Source organism: Dermacentor albipictus, chromosome 8, assembly GCF_038994185.2.
Source record: "Dermacentor albipictus isolate Rhodes 1998 colony chromosome 8, USDA_Dalb.pri_finalv2, whole genome shotgun sequence".
NCBI classification, from domain to species: domain Eukaryota; kingdom Metazoa; phylum Arthropoda; class Arachnida; order Ixodida; family Ixodidae; genus Dermacentor; species Dermacentor albipictus.
The window spans coordinates 115860083-115880427 of NC_091828.1; the positions used below are offsets into that span (position 1 = coordinate 115860083).

The following is a 20345-nucleotide window of genomic DNA, read 5'->3' on the forward strand; positions in this document are numbered from 1 at the left end:
TCGTAAGTTTTATTTCCCGTCCTGCTTGGACCAGATTCGTCTGCAGTGTGTAGCAAGTGAGTAAATAAGTAAATAAATAATACACATTGCTGTCTTCGTTAATCGGTAAACCTTTCCGTACTTTTAATCTATTTTCAGAATTACAAAGTATTTACTTGCGTTGTTACGTTCTTTGCGATGTCCAGGCGTCAAGTTTCGCGCTTCTACTTTGCTAGAGGGTTTGAACTTCAGTCGTATTTGCCACTTTGTATATTTATTCTATCGTAGCGTCTACCAGAGGCGTAGCGCGGCTTCTACTGTCTAAAACCCTCCTACCAATGGTCCCTAAGTGTGCTCAGAATAAGTAACGATGAAGTGAACAGTGTGGAGCGCCTACCGGTAGATTTAAAGTGTTCCGATTTACTGGTTTCGATTGATATGGATGACCAGCTTCTTTCCTAAAGGAATCTATGCACGTAGCCAATGGTATGTGTTTTCACATTACTAAATCTGTTACTGGTCTCCAGTTTTATTTGGCTGCGCAAGTCTCTTTATATATTGAAGATTAAAAAAAAGAGACAAAAATTTCAATCTCTTCTCACGTTCCTCGGAAGGATTAAAATCAGTAAGGAAGCATTGTAATTCCCGCAGCCGCGCTTGGCGAGAGGGAAGAAACTGGAGCCTCCCAGTCATTCTGATAACAAGACGGCCCTGTCAAGAATCGAGACGAACCGGCCAAGACATCTTTACGTATTCGAAAACCAGCGCCAGCATCGCACTTTTGCCTCAGACAGACCTAAACCGGAATTCCTGGAGATGATAAAATCCGACAGAACCCGTCTCGCGATGAACGTCGACGTGACTGCGATTAGCACAGAAGCGATTGTATTCGCGTACGGCATTTCAACTGCCAGAAGACGTCACGTATGAGACGTGTATGCAGCCGCGACGCCCTATCACGATTCCCTCCGGACACGTTGCGCCATCTGGCGCTGCCGCATGGAAGTCCCAGCATGGCGTGTGTGTGAATACAATTTTACACAAGACTGCTTGAAAATTTATGAGATGGGTTATACTCCGTCCACCAGTCGGGAGATTGAAATGATAATGTATTTCATCGAAAAGTGGCCCGCGCGCAGTGCCATGTACCCAGTAATCGAAGCTGGGGTCAAAGAGGTGTGTTGAAGAGTGACAATCACCCAGTGACGTAAGTTGGCATGACACAGCTAGGTTTATTGACGAGCGGCACTTATCTGGTGGCACATACACATTGAACCAAAATGGCGTTAAAGAGGTTTGTAAAAGTAGGGCACATACTACGTTGCACATACCCAGCAACCGAAATTCACACGAAACATGTTCATTGAAGTGTGTCGCGTATCTAGCTTCGTGTACGTAGCGATCCAGGTCGAAGCGAACGGAGTCAATGCAAGGCAGGCTCAAAATCAGTGACACGTAACCAGTAAAACAACTTGGCATGAAACGGGTTAATTGATCAGCAACAAGTAGGCAATGCCACATACGGGCCGGGACCCAAGTTGGCCCGACGATTAGGTTCGAATCCAGTTATCTAATCACAGCTACCCGATGCTCTATTAGACTATGAACTACCCAGTGAGCCAAGTTGACGAGGAAACGATTAGAGGCACCGACATACAGGCAGGCAGAGAGCCAAGCAGACAGAAAGCCCCCGAAAGTGCGTGAAGTATCGTAATACTACAAATCGCATTAAAGCTGGCACAAGGGTTGCGCTCCAGTGAATATTCCACGTATCCAAGCCAGTTGAAAGCGGACCCTAGTTTCGTAGAAACATCTAGAGCCAGATCTAATTTTGTGAGTGAAGGTATGAAGGGTTTATGTGGATATTTTGATGGCTATCTTAATGCGCGTAAGGCATCGGGCTGCGGAGCTGAGAGAACGAGCTGCAACCCGAACAGCGGCACCACGTTGGGTCACTTCGTATGTGTCACAGGATATGTAGGTAGGAATACCAGGCTTCTGGCGACCTTTGGTTCCTCAAGGGCCGCAACCCTACGCTATAGCATTGCTATAGCAGGTTGCGCTAAATATGCGCTGTGTATGTCCCAGTGTTCAGTGAAGATCTTGGACGCCAGTGCTTCACCGAGATGCGCTACGAATACACTGGGTGTGCGCTGCAAGGGCACGCTGCCGCACGTCTTGGCAGAGTGCACAGAACTCAAGACCCCCCCTCCTCCCCTTCCCACCAACACCCCCAATCCCCAACCCCTTGAGCGATGGGAGACCTTGTTATCCAACCCCACCCTACCGATTCAGCTCGCACTGACGGACAGGGGCCAGGAGCTGCTGGAAACATATGGGTCCCGTAACTAGGGAACCACCCCGTCTGGTGCCTGCGTGCACCACCGGTTTATTTCGGGCCCAGTGAATGTTGCTTCATCATCATCGTCTTCAATTAACCTCTCGCCAACTGGGGTGACTAAGCATGGGCCACTTGAGTGTGCGGCAAGTGAGAGAACGATTCTCAGCGCTCGCAGGCACCGACGCACCACGCTTCTCATCTCGAAGGCTACCCGCGCACTTCTCGGCAGCGCCGATAGAGGGCGCAGCGTGTTCAGAAAGAAGCGCGAGAAAGGAGCCCGGTTAGCGCCTGGCGCGTTTCTCAGCAATCGCACGCACCGTTGCGCCATGCATTTCGGAGGCCACTCGCAGGCTTCGCGGCGGTCCCGCTAGATGGCGCCGAGTGTTGCAAGGAACCGAGAGAGGAATGCAGCTGCACTACACGCCTTCTGCATAACTCGCTTTTGACAGTGGTAATACGTTGTGCCCCCGTATCGGTTCAGTGCTAAACGCATTACCGTCGGCAGTCATGGTGACAAAGGTTAAGGAGAATTTCTTTTTTTTTCACCAATGTTGTTGTGTAATAAGGGGCGCCCAGAGACTTTCGCAAATCTGTACAGGGCTAGCTTTCGTCATGTACACTCTCCAGTGCCGCGTCGCGGCGTGTCTTTACTCATTAAGGTATAACGATGGGTTTCCAGAGGCGCCAGGATTTGAACCCAGGACCGCCGACATACAACGTCACTAGCGCTGCTGGCATGTGTCGGTGGCTATGTGCCGCTCTTCAATAAAAAAAGTAAAAGACCTACAGTATGGGGCGGATCGAATCTGCGTCGTATATACTCATACAATCCTGTACGAATGTATGTGAACACATGCGAACTTCGTGGTCGTGCCGCAGGATGGCGAAGCGTGTTCAGTAGGAAACGTGGAAGAGAAATCCGGCTGCATGCAAGCCTAATACGTAACGCGTCCCTGCGGTGACAATATGGTGTGTTGCTACATTGCTTCAGTGCTAATCGCATGAACGTCAATGGTCAACGTCAGATGCATTCTGCCGGAATGTTGAGAAAGTGGACAACTATTCTGCCAAATGTTTAGTCACAGCACACAAGTTGTAGAACGACTAATGAGTGACAACTCGATTTAAAACGGGGCACATTACAGTAACAAAGTGTTTTGAGCGGTCTTGAAGAGGCTCAAGAAAGAAAGGACCCCTGATACATTTTATGTGTTGGACACGTGCCACCGGAAGCGCCATCTGTAGAAGCTCGAAATAGTCAAAAGTAATAATAAAGATAAATATCGCAAGAAACAAACAAAGCTCCTGCAAGTTCTGCGATTTTGACAAGTGTCGCACAGCGTCTGTTCAAGTAATGCATTGGATTCCCGATTCCGTGTTGGCTCGGTAACTACAGCACAATTAGGAGTGATGCACCATCGTGTCTCAGTGGCTTTGACTTACTGATTATAGCGCTAAACACGAGGTCGCCGGCTAAAATCTCATCAGCGTGATGAAAGGGGGCGCTGGTGGTATAAGGGGTGAAAATTTCTGTACTTAGTCTTAAGTGCGTGGCGAAGGAAAACAAACCAACCTCCGCGGGTATAAGATATAAGCGCATACGTACTTTTCCTCCGTATTGCGGCGTCCCTTTCGGATCAGCTGCCGCTTAGACTGTAGATTGTTTACGGCTTAAATCCAGTTTACCTGTTTCTTAGAGAAGTAGTTTGCCTACGTCTAAACAGCATTTCAGGGTGTTATTGCAATATAATCTCTGCCGCCGGACGACCCTGTGTTTTACGAAAGAAAGAAAGCAAGACGTTCCTTTATGACTGAGATATTACGTTAGTTTCGAAACACCCACGAGCCTGTTCTCTGAAACCTCGCTCATTACCCTCCCCCTGGTCGCCCAGCCGAGTCAAATTGGTGCCTGTCAAGACGGCGATTACTCCTGGCGCGCAAGAAGCAACCAATACAGGAGCCACCTCTCCGCGCACTTGACGTTCTATGGGATGCGAGACGTGTTAAGTGGCTGCCGAACGAGCACCGAATTGGGTCACTGCGAGACGAGAACGTCAATGAATCGCCTGCTTCTCCCCTTCACTCTTTATTTTCTCGCGCAACTTCCAGCGATGTCGTGGATGTTTGTTGGATCTAGACAAAAGGCGATTGTCGATCTTCTAAGTTCGAGCGTTTAGGGCTGCGAGTCCATCGGCGGGACAGACTGAATGTGGTAGAGAGGAACGCATAGAGATAGCTTCATTATTGACACGTTATTTGACAGTGCACGACCGGAAATGACGGATGAAGGGTAATGACTTCGGGCAGCAGCAATTGTTGTCTAAGCAGTGGCGGAAACACACTGCACGGACCAACACCGTACTGACGAAACTCGCGGCGAGGGAGTGCGTATACACCTGACGGGATGAAGCGGAAGTGAGCTTTCACTTCGGTCTGTCAACTTTGTAACACGAAAGCTTGTTCCAGTCGTCATGTTCTTTTATTTTTTTACTTTGTGGCAGTCTAGTACCACAAAGCGCATGAAAGGCTGGGCACCGGAACACAAGCACAAGCGCTACTTAGGATGGTTTCATTGCGTCAGAGAGAAAACCTAAATTGTTTTCCTTGCTTATCAAAGAGACGTAAGAGTGAGTGGAAACAAGACGGAGTCACGCAGGAACATGAAGGCCTGAAGGAATCAGCTGTAGCCGAAAAAGAGAAGTTTCAGGCTGGGTTCAAAATTTGTACAAAGCGATTCGAAATGTTGGTAGCCACCTCGGACTTAATTTGTTGTACCACTAATGATTAAATAAAAGTGTGACTGAATGCAGTACGCACTGAAGCAAGCGAGCCAGTCACAAGTGAAAAGAGGTCTTCGTCAACGAATGTAGCGAAGGTTATTCAACATATAGTGTAGCGGCGCGACTCTCGCCTCCAACGTTGGAGAAGAAAAAGGCGGCTCGCGAGCAGTGAGTGCGAGAATAGAATGCAATTCTAAACATACTGGAAACCAGCTGCATCTTAGTATGTGTTCCAATTCTTGCCAGCATCGGAGGCAGTCTACGTAGATAGCTAAGGAGACATCTTCGAAGCCATGTAATGGAACGAGTTTCTAGCCGTCTGGAAGACGCACGGAAGACGCTTCTGCAACGTGACGCCACCTCGCGGCGACATGAAAAAGTTGAAAAAATAAGCACACAGTATTTCTTTATTTTAAGTATTTGCGCCCGCAAACCTTTGAAGAACACGATGCAGCTTACATTAAAAGCGTAGGATAGCGTGTATACGCTTTCTTGTGCGATGACAACATTCCTGTCGGCTTTCCAAGCGTACTGCTCAGTCACCATCTTGTTTCGACAGGAAAGTAGGCCGCATCGTTTTTGACTTTGACGCTGTCTTCGCGAAGCTGTCTGCTTTGACGTCTTCGTGAGAACTGGAATGCTACTCAAGGTGGCCGCTTCCCGCTTAGCCGTCTACTTGGCCGTCTACGGCGAGCATGGAAACACGGCCTTGGTCAATATCCCATAGCGGGTATGCGCCAGAGCTTGGGAGACAAGACAAGAGAAGAATTTTATTGTTGTTTCAAACAACAACAACAACAACAACAACAACAACAACAACAACAACAACAACAACAACAACAACAACAACAACAACAACAACAACACACTAGCGCGCTCGACATGAGCGATCGCGGTATCGGCCGCTCCCAAGACCTCACTGAACCATGGCATGGCCATTCTAAATAAACCATGGCCACGGCGGCTACCTGTTCGCTCCTCCTTCCACAAATTGATGACACCGGACGACCGAGCTGAGCCATGCCAGCGTCAACGTACCGACTCTGCCTAGGCGAGAGTGACGTTGCCTCACATGGACCGGCAGACGTCCCGCTGTTGCAACGTGTCCGGGAATTCTACATCGTCATGCCAGACATCTGGTTCATCCAGCTGGACCACGACGTCCGTGTCAACAAGGTTCCAGGCTCCGGCTGCCGCTGCCAGGCCCCGAATTCTACGAGCACTTGTGGGCAGCCATCCTCGCTCACTACGCCACCTCGAGCGCTCAGTCACAACAGCTCTCGCCACTTGAACCGTCGTGTCATTCCGCGTCTTGCCATCCCACATCGCCTGCGTCCACTCGTGCCATCGTCAGCACTCGCCGGCCCCAGCATCAAACCTCTACTCGGTCCACCAGTCTGCTCCCCATCGCAAAAGCAGCGTCGCACGACTCTTTCCAAGAAAGTCACTGGGCCAAACGCCAGCGCTTTCGTCTACTCTACGGCCTGCCGCTCTTCATCTTTGGACGTTCCCGCAAGCTATCCATTTTCCGTTCGGGGGCACCTACACTCACTACCGTTTCAGAGGCTCCCCCACCGACTCCACTAGGTGCCAATTTCACTTTCGCAGGCACGGCAACGCCACAAACACAACCTTCGTGATACCTTCAGCGACCGCCGCCACCCTGTTGTTATCGGCATTCGACGTTTCAGCGCAAGCAGCAGCAGGCGAGCCTTCCGATGTTCTATGGTCACACCTTCCGCGGATGTATGGCTTACCGAAGTTTTACAGGAGCCAGCTCTGCCATCTGGTTTCTTCAGCTCGAGCATCACTTCTAGCCCTACATCGCGAGTGACCAGCACTAGCGCTGTCTGCACGCAAGTCCGGAGCTGCCAGATGGTCTACTTTTGGAGCTACGACTTCTACAGGCCCGGGCATTTACGAGAACATGGACAGGTCGCGATTTCGCACTATACGACCTCACAGTGGCTGCGCCTCGCTCACAACTTACGCCACCGGTGCTTACGCCACCAACTTACGCCACACGCCACGCGCGAACTTCGCGGTGGCGCCACTAGATGGCGCCAGAAGGAAGCGTGAGAGAAGCCCGGTTGCATACGCGCCTCGTACGTGACGCGTTTTGGCGATGGCAATACGATCTGAGAAGGGATTTCTTCAAAGAAGATTTCAAAGAAGAAGAAAGAAGATTTTTTCAAAAAGCAGTGTTTGTTTAACCGCGTATTTTCGTCTACGTGCTACTCTGCAGGGTATGGGACGAAGTGGGTGGGCAGAAGAAAAACGAAGAAATAAAACAACCGGAAAGTGGCTGGGGTTCAACGGGGCTTGAACCTCGTTATTCGAGCGAAAGCTCTGTTAACCATGGTTAGACACGGTTCTTCAGTGCTTCTTCCAGGCGAGCTATACAGACAGGGTGCTCAGACGCAGCCGGACGTCTGCGGCGAGAAGTTGACGCGCTCGCACCAGTGCGTGCTTCGTCCATGGCGATACTGACTGAGCGACCAAACTCCGAAGAAGCAACTGTGAAACCCTCACCTAGTCATGTAGTACGCAGCTGCCAGGCTCGAGCGATCGCAGCTGCGACGCCGCTCCGCAGCGGATCACGTGACGTGGCGTCAATCCTTCACACTTGCGCGCCGGCGGCTGAAAGTCAAACGCGCGGCAAGGTTGACTTCAGGAGTTGTACATCGAGGAGCAGAGCTTTCGCTCTAAAACAAAGTGCAGGTCTTGTTATGTTATCGGCAGTAAATGCGGTGTGCCGTTACATTGTTTCAGTGCCGATTGCATTAACGTCGACATGCAGCATAATATGGGTTCTGTTTAAATTTTTTTTCCACCGCTTTGTATGTGCTATAACCGTGCTACGAAGGGGGTGTCTCACACTTCGTATGACACGGTGTTTCGCAGCCATCACAAACAGTTATCTTATGCTCTCTCTAGATGCATACAGTTTCTGAATTTGAAACTCTACAGACGCTATCGCACGCGCCATGGAAGCGGTGAGCCTGTGACCACAAGGAACGTCTGGTCCTGCGTCCTTGCATTCCAATTCTTCGCCGAGAAACAAGTGTGCTATTCTGTACGTCCAGTGTATGGCGCGCATTAGGGTAATAAAAGGCGAGCTAAATGGTACGCAATTATCACGTAGGATGTGCAAGAGTCGCGTAAAAACGTGGACATAATGTGTAAAGCGAGGGTGACAGACGGTGTGCGGCAGCAGGAAGTTGCAGGGGACATGCACTGGGCTGTACTATGAACACAAGTGCTATTTAATATTGTTACTTCTAGCTGTTAGTAGGTTTTCAAAGTTACGCTGCCTTTGTTTTAAATGAATATTTAGACCGGGTTATTCTGCATCCACGGAACTCCCAGTCCAGGGGTAGGTTCACTGCGATAGACACATTGCTCGTCACCGCTACGAGAAGGTAAGGCAAATCGTGCGCTAGATAACAAAAAAAGGAGGCTCGCGTCGACAGTGCCCACTGACTTGCGTAACGTCAGCCAACGAGTGGGGTCAGCGTAATCCATCACCACAGTGACAGCAACGCTCCCACCGGTTCGCAGCCGGTGCCACAAACACAAAGCGGTTCGGTCTGGACGTCATCGTTGCACCCTCCAATTCTTTCCCACTTGCACACGCGCCCTTCCGCCCTTTCTTGGACAGTAAAACTAAACGGCAGCGTTTTCGACACCAAAGCCATCGCCCATCCGACGTCGTAATTGCGGCCAGTCCCTAATTAAAGAGCCGTGCGTGCCAAGCTCATTGCTGCTGGCGGCCCGCGTGGCTGCGTCCGTGTAACCGGCGTCGTGGACAATGAACGAAACACGTGTCGCAAGCGTAGAACCGGTCGTAAGGAAGCCGAGCGCAGCGCGATGTGCCGAGTCACGCTAGACGCGAAAACGCGAAGGGAAGTGGGCAGGGGGCGGAGTTCACTGAGCAAGGTCGAATGACCCGGAGGGCGTTGCCTGAGTGATCTCCGTGCGCGGGCCAAGAGCCAGCGGGAGAAAAAAGAAGGGGGGGGGGGAGAAAATGTGTGCTTAACGAAGAGATCACAACGAAACGGAGAAACGAGGGAACGACCAGAGAAATGACGGAGTGTAAGCCGACGCATTTGTCAAGGAAAGGAGCGAACGGTGTGACTTAAGAAAGACGGAAGGGGTGAAAAATGCATTGGAATGCGGCGACACCGAAGATGGCGCCGTGGCCAATTCGTTCGAAGACGCCTTTTAGAGCGCAAGTAACGGATTTGCAACCAGAAAACACAGAGTACAAACCAGGCAATATTTCATTCCATGGCAACAAGTGGTAATGTACGCTTTTATGTCCTGGTACGATACTGGCTTAATGGGCGTTCTGCAAGTTGGAGGCTCTGGTTAATTTTGACCACCTGGGGTTTCCGAATATTTCAGTGAGCCTCTAAGCTATGTACACTCGTATTTTTCCTCGTGCAACAATCGAAACATGACGACTGTGGCCGGTAATAACGTCCGTGACCTCGTGCGTCAACGTTAAGATATACAGCTGAGCCTGAAGACCGCATACCATGGAGGCAGTGGCTTTGTGCGCTGACACGGGCTACATCCATTAAGGTCCAACACGGGGGCGGTTCCCTTGGAAGCCGTTCAGCTCGAGCTAAGCGTCGGCTAATGTGGTTGGAAGGCAACATCCAAGCTCTCTTTGTGCTACTTTAAAGCGAATACCTTTCTGTGCCTCTTTCATCCGTTTTGATGGTTCACCGTCGGCGTTCGGTGGGTGGTGGTCGGTGATCGCATTTCCACCACCCATACAAACGCACCGATGCAAAGAGCACGTGCTCTTACGCAACCAAGGGACCGTGTTGCAGGGCACGTTCGTATAGCCAAACGCTAACACTTTGAGTCGCACACGCGGTGTCGCGCCTGAGGTTCCAGACCTCCTCTTCCGCCACTGGTCTCTTACTCTGTGGTGGCTGTGGGAGAGGAATCAGGTGATAAGGAGGATGGCGGTCGCCTTCTACGCTGGCGCTCACCCCGCTGGAGAAAACACACATGTGAGGAACTTGCTTAAAAGTAAAGCCAGCTGTACTATCACTACAGAGGTGCTGCTTAACGGTTCTGTCTTTTACAGAACTGCGCAGTGAAGCAAGCGCTACCTAAACATCCTCATTCTAACAAATCAAATGAAATCAAAGTTTTATGCCATCTCTCAACAAAGAGAGAAAGGGGGTGGCGGGAAAAAGCTGCATTACTGCAGCTTGAGTAAGCCCGGCCCCCTATGGTACAATTCGACAGTGTGCAGCAGTAGTATAGGTACACAACATAAGTCAAGGCACTTTACAGGAAATGTAAATATACGCCAACAAGCGCACGTGTTTAATAAAGCGAATACATTTCTAACAGCGTTCGGCAATTCGCTTACACTGAACATCATCGTCGATGGTTTCTGCGCATTTTAGTTTTGCGACAGAGCTTGCATTAGGCATATTACGGTTACGTAAATGTGTACAGGCCTTCTTCGTGAAGAAGATACATAAGTTGTGCGTGTAACTTATCATCGATAATTAACGGTTCGTAGTCTGTGGGCGGGTCTGTCCGCATCTCGGTAACCCTAAGCACTTTTCTTGTTGCCTTTGTCTAGGGGTAGAGTGTTTTTGACATTCCACAGTGTCTTCGTATGCTGGGCCCCAGGCCCAGGTTATGGAAGGGGTTAAGCAGCGCACAAGCGCGATGTTTGCGAAGAGATACTTCCTCCCCCCTAGTTGGACTACAAGAGGAAGGGTGGATTAGAAGATAAGGATAGAGTAGATCACGTTGTCTCTCAAGAGAAGAAATTTTTCACGCTAAGAAGGCAAAGCCAGGGTCGGAGAGAAAGAAAGTTGAGGGAAGTTAAAAAGCAATGCGCATGTGTGAAGAGGTTCATCTCGCCATCAGCGACCATTGGGTGCAAGGTAACGGTTAGAACCACCATAGGAATGTAGTCGGAAAAGATCGATTCTGTACTAATTGCAGATTTCCTCTCAGACAAGTTGCAAAATTAATTGACGAAGGGACGAGTTCCTCACTGCATTCCCATTAGCAGAATTGGACAAGGAGTCATTGAGCGAACACGAGGTACCAAAGCATCCAGTGCATTCATCAGCGCACGGGGCTCCTAAGGCAGCTCCGTATTTCCTTAACATCAAACCGTGTGAGTTTGTGGCATTTTGACAGACTATAGGCGAGTTACAGCGCTCGCACAGATAGCCCTAGACGGTTCCTAACTTCCTCAATTTTAAAGCGAAACTTTGCTTGTCTGAGCATGTCGTTTTTCGCGTGACTGCTGGATCAGTCAGTACCTTGCCGGATACTCCAGCTTTTATACCACAAAATACTGACCGACAAGGTAGTTCCAGTGATCGCAGTTCCGTTCTCCATAACATAACAATAAACAACGACATATGAAATGCACATGTAATATCGGCTAAGAGGTATCTCTAAAGCACGCTAACCTCTTAACGGAATAGCGCATTATATTCGACAGCGTCTTTGAATCACCTAATTTTGTTTTACTTTGAACGTGACCCTTCGTGGCCAATATCCCAGAATAAGTATATGCCACTCTGATACGATGGGTAGATAAACATATGTGTCGTACTACTTTTTTGCACGACATGTATACATTTCGGTACACCTCTTCTAACCATTCTTGAGATGGCCTACACAAAACATACGCGCCATACAAATTTGCACCACACGAGGCGGTGTTACTTCCAATTTCCTTTAGCGCGCCGAAGCATTGGGGACCTTTGCGATAGATCGTCAACGAAAGTAACGCATACGGCTCGGTTTACGATGAAACAGCCAATCAAAGGAACACGCCACTTTAGTAAAAAATGACCTATACGCTTAATGGGTAAAACAGGCAAGTGAACATCTACACCTTCGTCTTATCCTTTTCTTGTCCTACAGCACTTGCCAGGGCACTGCGAACACAAATGAAAATTGGCGCGAAGGGCGTTTGAGCCGCGAAAACATGGCCCCGCGATGCTTCATTATTTTTTACGAGCGCGCAAACTGCATGTCGAGAGAGAGCACGTTCGAACAATATAGGCGAACGTGCCCAGAGCGACCGACATTATCCTTGGCCCTTATTGCCGGACATCATGAGCGCGACAGAAAAGCTCCGTTCGCTTACACGCAGCCGGGGACCCGCTGCAGTTTCGGCTCAACCTTCGCGCAACCGCAAGTCACGAACGGTACACGCGATGGCATTCGGGGACCGCGACGCCAGGCAGGCGGGGCACGAGCGAGGGAGCGTTGCCACCGACAGCAGGGGGCGCTCTCGTATATACCGCGCGAGTTCGACAAAGAAAGAGAGATTGAAGTAGAGAAAGAACCACGAAAAGGAAAACGAGAGAAACGAAAGTGAATCAATAGCTATCGTGCACCTTCGGCAACTGCGGCTACAGCCAGCTCCCCCCCTATCGATGGCGTCGGTGAAACGGGCGTGACGAAAAACTGCCGCAGATTCTACAACGACTCCCTCCCCCCCCCCTCCCTGCTGAGCTTTGAGAAACGCGGTGCCGGCTGTGGTCGTCGAGGCAGAGGCGATTTCGCGAACACCCCTGTCCCGCACGAATCGAAATCCAATACGCGTTGCGGCCACGTAGTTTTACTATACTACGTGGCGGCACGACGTTCGCATGCAAACGCAAACTTCGTGTACCAGCGCTCAGGAGCACGCACGTGACCTCTTCGCAGCGAGAGTCTCTCTTTCGTTCGCTTTTTTTCCCCTTATTCGTCAGAGAGAAACCGGATCGTTGAAATTTCCTCGCAGTATTCACGACCTCGGACAGGCACTTGTTTTTTCTTTTTGTCGTCTTGTTTTGGTTATGTTTTCGCAGTAATTATTACGCGCTCGTCTGGCGCATTCCAAGGAATCTCGCTTGCGTCGACGGTCAGGGAAAAACCGCGCGGTTTGTTCGTTTCGTTCGGTTTCGATAAAACGATGAGAAATGATGCCAGAGGAGCGGGGAGGAAGGGTGGCGGGAGCAGAGCCCGAAGGCGCGTCAAATATTTAGGTCGCGGGCACCGTACCGTGTTGCCTGCACCCTGCGGGTCCAGGTTAGGCTGGCAACTCCGAGACCAATAACGAGGAGCCATTTGCTAGGCGGCAGCTGGTGGATGAGGACATGATGATCCGGTGATTTCGAGTGATCATGATCCAGTTATGGCGAGCACTGGCTTCCGCCCGGCACTTAATTGTCCAGCTGGTCGGTTACATAGAAGATCGAAGGAAAGCGTTGGCAGATTTGCGCGTTCTTCTTAGTGGGCGTTCGCTGTGGGCCGACGGTAAATGGAACACATCATTCCAGCACCGATCCTTACTCATTCCTTTTTTGTGTTTGTATTTCGCTGACTCTCTTTCGGGCTCGCAAAAAATAAAATCCCTTTATGAAGTGCGTATTGAGCAACAGAAAGCCAGTTTGGAAATGCTTCAGAATGGTCTGCAATTTTGTAACTGGCACTTTTGCTGTGAATATAATACTTGAGAAGTTGAATAATTAAGTAATAACTATTTCTGTAATTAGGCGATGCATGTATTACTTGAGAAGTTGAGTAATTAGTAATAACTATTTCTGTAATTAGGCGAAATGCCAAAACGACATTGTCTCACTTGCTCAAAGCGACGGCAAACAACATCACCTTGGCTCTGTTCAGCGACGTGGCACTTGCATATGTTAAAATATCGTTTCAAGTCACGTGGGATGCACGGTATGTTTCTTTCTAATCGTTCTACATCCTCTTCACCCAGTGCACGGTAAAAACAAGATTTTGTGTGCTGGTTGACCTCACCATACCTTTATCCTTTCTTTCGTCTTTCTCTCTCTCTATCCCTAGGCTGCGAAATTTTGTTTAGAATTTTTTTTCTCGCTGTTCTACTGACGTGATTTAACCTTTCAATTGGCCGCTCAACAACATTGTTGACCTAACAGAAACATTTGCAAGAACAAGAAAAATCCAAATATTAGTTTGTGCCTTTCAATTTACCTTTATTTATCAACGTGCTCAACAATCGTATGCACAAGAAGGTCGACCGTGAGCACTGGCAGACATTTTCAATTCAATTCAATTCAGTCTTTATTTTTCTCTTGGACAGAGAAGGAGACAGGACTAAAAGCTCGTAAGCTTGACAGACGTCCTGCCCCCTTTGTCAACTTGGCAGTACAGTACACAGACAGAGATTTTCAATTTTCCAAATAAACACTGAAACAAAATAACAAAACACTTTGTAAAAACAGCGCTATGCATTGCAGCACAAACATAGGTATTAGAAAAACAAATAAGTGGTCATGGGGAAACGAAAAAAAAAATAACAGGTATAGGTTTAAACTGAGTGCAACATTACGTAATCTTGCTAAGAAAAAATCGCTTAATAACATCACCCGAATGCTAAAAGGGGTCAAACAATTTTTTGTTTAATTTATTTAATAATTCTGGGACAGTATAAGAAAGAGACTGCTCTGTATAATATGCCCTAGGCGTCGGCACTAACCAAATTTCTTTATGTCTAGTCTGCAGGATATGCGTGTTTTTCTCAAGTTTTACCAGATAACTAATGTAATGTTCATCACTATGTGAAGAGCGTTTATAGATCATTAAAAGTCTATAATTGTATAAACTATAGATTGGCAGGATTTCATATTTTAAAAACAAGTCATGTGTGGGGGAACAATAAGGAACACCAGCAATACATCTTACAGCTCTTTTTTGAAGAAGGTGAAGCTTGGATAAATTTGTGACACCCGTAGTGCCCCAAACGGTACAACAATATTGCAAAAGAGAAAGAACTAATGAGTTGTATAGCAACAGCCTAACTTTCACAGGAAGAATACCGCGCAGCCGCAACATGACACCGACAGCTGAAGACACTTTTGATCTGATATAGTCAACATGATCATTCCAAGTCAAATGCTTTGAAAATATAACACCAAGGATTTTAACAGAATCTACAATTTCAACAGTATCAGAGCTTAAGAACACGTTCAACGGCCTAGAAATTATCTTTCTTTTTGGAAAGTACAATATTATTTTTGTCTTTTTAGAATTAATCTTCAAACAATTTGATTTTGCCCACGTATTTAATGCACTCAGTGTTTTGATTGCTTTCTCTTCAATGTCATTTTCTGATCTCCCGGTTATGAACACCGAAGTGTCATCAGCGTAGGATACAATCTTTCCATCGGTTACACATTGCACAATATCATTTATATAGATTAAAAATAAAAGCGGTCCCAATATTCTTCCTTTGGGGACTCCTGCATAAATATTTTGTATTGAAGACAACGAATTTTTAAAGTCAACATATTGTGTTCGGCTCGACAAATACGATTTCATAAGATCGTGAGCTTTTCCTCGAACACCATAGCTTGCCAGTTTATGTAGTAAAATTCTGTGGTTTATCAAGTCAAAAGCCTTAGTAAAATCTATATATATGCCTGCACCTATTTCCTTATTTTGAAACATATCTATAATGATTTCTTTTTGAGTCAGTAATGCTGTTTCAGTGGATCGATTCTTTCGAAACCCGTGCTGAAAGTCAAGGAGCAGGTTATGTTTTTCAAAGAAAGACAGTACCCTACCATGCATTAATTTTTCTATACCCTTCGAGAACACTGGCAGTATAGAAATTGGACGATAGTTACGAATCAAATTGTTGTCGCCGCTTTTAAAAACCGGTATTACTCGAGCCATTTGCAGTGCCTTTGGAAATACAGCGGTAGATAATACGAGATTGTAAATGTGAGTAACAGCGGGGCATATTAAGTGAAGAACATGTTTAATGGGCGCTATTTGGAGACCAGTTGCATCTACTGACTTGCTATTTTTAATATTACTTAAGCCCGAGAAAACTTCTGTGCAGTTCGTGGGAGCAATGAAGAGGGATGATGGACAGCTGCTTCCCTTCATGAATTCAATGTAATTTTGGCTGCACTCTACCTGACTCTGAGATGCCTGTAAAATAAAGAAATTGTTGAAAGCGTCAGCTAAACAGGTCCCATAAATTCGTTTTCCTTCATGCTGAAAGTTTTCGGAAGTATCACGGGTATTTTGTTGCAATAAACAATTCAGTTTTCGCCAGATTACATCCGATCGCTGTTCTTCAGGGCTCCAAAATACATTTGTGAAATAGGCGTCTCGAGCCATTCTTAGTTTTGATGTTAGATTATTTCTGTACTTTTTGAATTGCCGCAGCAACTCTTCATCTTTTGATTGTACAAACTGTGCGTACAATCGGTTTTTATGTTTGATCATTTGAAGCAAGTCGGACGTCATCCAGGGTTTCCGTGCTTTTGACGACGTGGCTGTCTTTCTTAGTGGGAAATGTGCATCATATATAGCCTTGAATGTAGTGATGAAGTTAAGGTAAGCGGTATCACTACTATCTTCCTCGAAAACGTCGTTCCAGGTCTGTTGGCTAATCGCAGCAAGAAAGGATTCAATATTTTTTTTCGGTATAGATTGTGTATAAATTACTTGCCTTTTAAAATTAACATGTACAGCCTTATCAGCTATCATGACGATTCCAAGATGATCACTAATGTCGGTATAAACTACGTCTGCAGTTACTAAATTACTGTCAACATTTGTAATGAATACATCTAATAAAGATTCACTTTCTAAAGTCACTCGGGTCGGCTTTGTTATTACGCTAAAAAAACCATTCGCAGCAATTAAATACTGGAGTTATTTTTGGGATTGACTCAATGAAAGCATATTTATGTTAATATCGCCACCTAGAACCATATCTATGGACTGATCAGATGCGTAGCTAAAAATCTTTTCAAGAAATTCAAAGAAGTGATTAATGGCACCAGATGGTGGCCTGTAAATGACACAGAAAAGTGGTCATTTGGTGATTGTGGTTCATTTTGGTGGTTAATTTTGGTGATAAAATCCGCAGGCTTCGTCGTTTTCTCCTCATCGCAGGAGTGGGGTGGGGGTGGGGGGGAGTCCTATTACCGACGATGCGAAAATAGATTGTTCCGGCAAGCTCTTACATTTATCTCCATAGAAGTGCAGCTCAAGAACGCACGTTGACCTTGTTGAAGCTAGCAGCAAACAGTCTTGGACCAGGACCATAAGTTTGCGTTTAACCAGCAATTCAACAACATTTTTGACCTATACTGTATACCGCTTAAGTTTTTGGAGACACGTTCAGACATTTCATTTCCTAAGTATTCGTACAATATGAAGAAGAAATAAAGCAACGAAAATTCGAGGCCTAGTTTTTTGTATATTACCAGTTCAAGGGTTATTCAAGCGTGCACAAATACCTTTAGAGTAAGCACTTCGGCGGTTAATATCATTACGTGCCGCTTCTCTAGAGTAATTAAGAAGGCGGCGATCGCTGGCGACATTGCGTGTGCTTTCTCTTTGGGCCAACTTGGCTTTCGTTGGAATAAACAGTGGTGTCCATCTCGGCAATTGGAAGTAACGTACGCCAGATTACGCTGTCGCATCCCGCAATTGAATTTTTATTTACATAGAGCTTCTCTGACGATGTACCCCCTATGCCACAATCGTAAGGACAGTTCTTTAATTGTCACTTCGATCTTTACATCATAGAAAACTTCGCAGAACTTGTTTGGTCCCTCAGCCTTGCTGGCTAGTAACGGGACAGATTGTCGGATGTACCTACGTAATTCGGCAAGTGGTTACTATAGTGACAAAGGGAAAACAAAACTAAATACAAATATTAGGACCTACTATACAATACGTAATACTAGAAAATTAGAAATTACATTGGATCAATAGGCCACTACTCTTTATCATGCAGATGGTATTCCCACCAAAGAAAGATACTACTCGAAGCTCCACTCTGTAAAATTGGATTGGGATTAAGTATAATAGCATTATCATCATTCGGGTTCTCGACACTAGGGTATATTCACAGAGACGCTGGTTCCGCAGTACTTGATTATTCAACCGAAACACAATGATTACGGCGCTAATTGTTGTGCTTTTATTCTACATACATAAGATATGTAGTCATTTCACGTAAATTGTTTTCTCAAAATTATTTACGAACAATAATTATATCCTTTCATCGTAGCCTCTTCTAACATTCACCTTTCAGTTAGTCTGACTGCTCGCTCACATTCTAGTGTAGTTATTGTGATATCTCCTTTTGTTTTTCTTTTTTTTCCTTTGCACTTGCACTTCTCGTTTTCAAACCAGAATTGACCTACCTACTGCCTGGTGATAATTGGCCTATCCCCATTAGTGCGAGTGACCCATGACAGAGGGCCATCGTCATCACATTGGCTGCGTTTGTCAGCATAAAGTCAATGCATAAACAGTATCATCATCATCATCACCATCATCATCATCATCGTCGTCGTCGTCGTCGTCGTCGTCATCATCATCATCATATTTTGTATGTCCAGTGTAGGATGAAGGCCTTTATCAGCGATCTTCGATTACCCCTCCCCTGTCTTGCACTAGCTGATTCCAACTTACGCCTGCAGATTTCCCAATTTCATCTGCCCACCTAGTCATCTGCCTTCCTCGACTGCGCTTACCTTGTTTCCATTGGCACTCGTCCTGTAAGCCCAATGGTCCACCGGTTATCTAATTTACGCATTACATGCCCTGTCCAGCTCCATTTCTTTCTCTTAATGTCAGCTAGAATATCGGCTATCCCCGTTCGCTCTCTGATTTCCACCGCTCTGTTCCTGCCTCTTAACGTTACGCCCAACAATTTTCGCTCCATCATTCTTTGCTCAGTCCTCAACTTGTTTTTAAAAGTGCCTTAACAATGCCTTATAGCACTACCCGAGACCTGTTTGTGATGCGTTGCGATCAAGACGCAGGGGTTTCTGTGCGTCATAATGAAGAAAAAAGTGCGCCCGTATCAGAGCCTGCTTTGCCTACTGATGTCTCTTTTCTTGCCGCGGGCTAAAAAGCGATTCGGCGAGAGGTGGGGAGCAAAGCTGCAGACAAGTTGGGCAAGAATTTTGGGTAGTACGTTACGATTCCGGCTGTGCTGAGAAGATTTCAGTTGACTTACCGAGGGTAGTCGCGGGGCTGCTGACACAGCTTGTATGCTATCCCGGGGTGGATGCCGACCTCTGACGTGAATTCAGTGTCCGAGAAACAATACTTGCAGCTCGCAAAAACGGCATTTTGCCTGGTGCAATCTGAGTCCATGCTCTCGAATTCGCTGTCACATTTGGCGTAGAGTCGACGTGTTCTACTGCCTTTTCAATCACGATGATGTTGTCCAAGCAAACTTCCATTCGGGTAGGCCTTGAAGAATGGAACCCATGCACCGTTGAGAAAGCGCGGGGGCGTAGCCAGTGCCAAATGCCAGTACATTTTAGCTGGACAGGCCTTGCGGCGCATTGATCTGTTTGAGCACAGTTACCTTAGCCTCATCGTCGACTGTAATTTGGCTATACGCATCACGCAAGTCAAGCGTGCTCAATACTTCCCTTCCGTTCAGGGCTGCAAAGATGACGTGGGTCTTCGACAACGGGTACTGTTCAAAATGCGTTGACGGGTTTAGGGTCAGTTTGAAATCACCGTAAGGCGTGACGTCACCGATTTTTTTCCCACGACCGGCACGACTGGCGTAGCCCACTCAGACACGTCGACGGGCGATAACACGCCTTTTTTTTTTTTACAAGAGGTCAAATTTCCACATTCTCTTTCTTGCGAAGGGCGTAAAGCACAGTCCTAGACATCTCAATAAACGTTATTCCGCTTCGATCACGCTTCCGACTTGTGCGTCCATTACTATATGTCGTTTGCTCCAGTGCCGACGAGACCAGGCTTGAGATTACGGTCCCACATTTTTCGGGCCCCGACCAAACCGAACCAAGGCATCCGACGCGAATCGCGTCGTGTACAATCTTCATGTCACCTGGCCTCTATCAACACCCATATCAAGCAAACGGCTGTGATTCACATGAACCCAACACGTGATGAGCTATCGTTCACGTGACATTAGGATTGCATGCGACGCGTCATTCCCTATTCCTACAATATTAACCAATACAATAATATTAAAGATCTACGTGTGCTCTACGAGAATGGGGTCAACTTAGTATTGTAATGTGCATTTTCCCCTTGAGCAACTCAACATTTCTTTTGCTATGTGATGCGGTCGATAACTGACGATAATGAATGAATGCAACGTTTAGTTTACTGCTTTAAAAACGCAATCTTCGATGGTGTAGTTGTAGAGGCTGTAGAGATATATCTAAATAATTTCTTTCCCGAAA

General features: G+C 47.0%; 1 long non-coding RNA gene across 1 annotated transcript in view; it reads right to left on the reverse strand.

Moving 5' to 3' along the window:
* Window positions 1-19591, reverse strand: part of LOC139049060 (uncharacterized) — a 286618-nt gene extending 267027 nt beyond the window's left edge. The window contains exon 1 of the long non-coding RNA XR_011508086.1: window positions 19130-19591. This is a non-coding gene — a long non-coding RNA (uncharacterized lncRNA). The remainder of the gene's footprint in view (window positions 1-19129) is intronic.
* Between the last annotated feature and the right edge of the window lie 754 nt (window positions 19592-20345).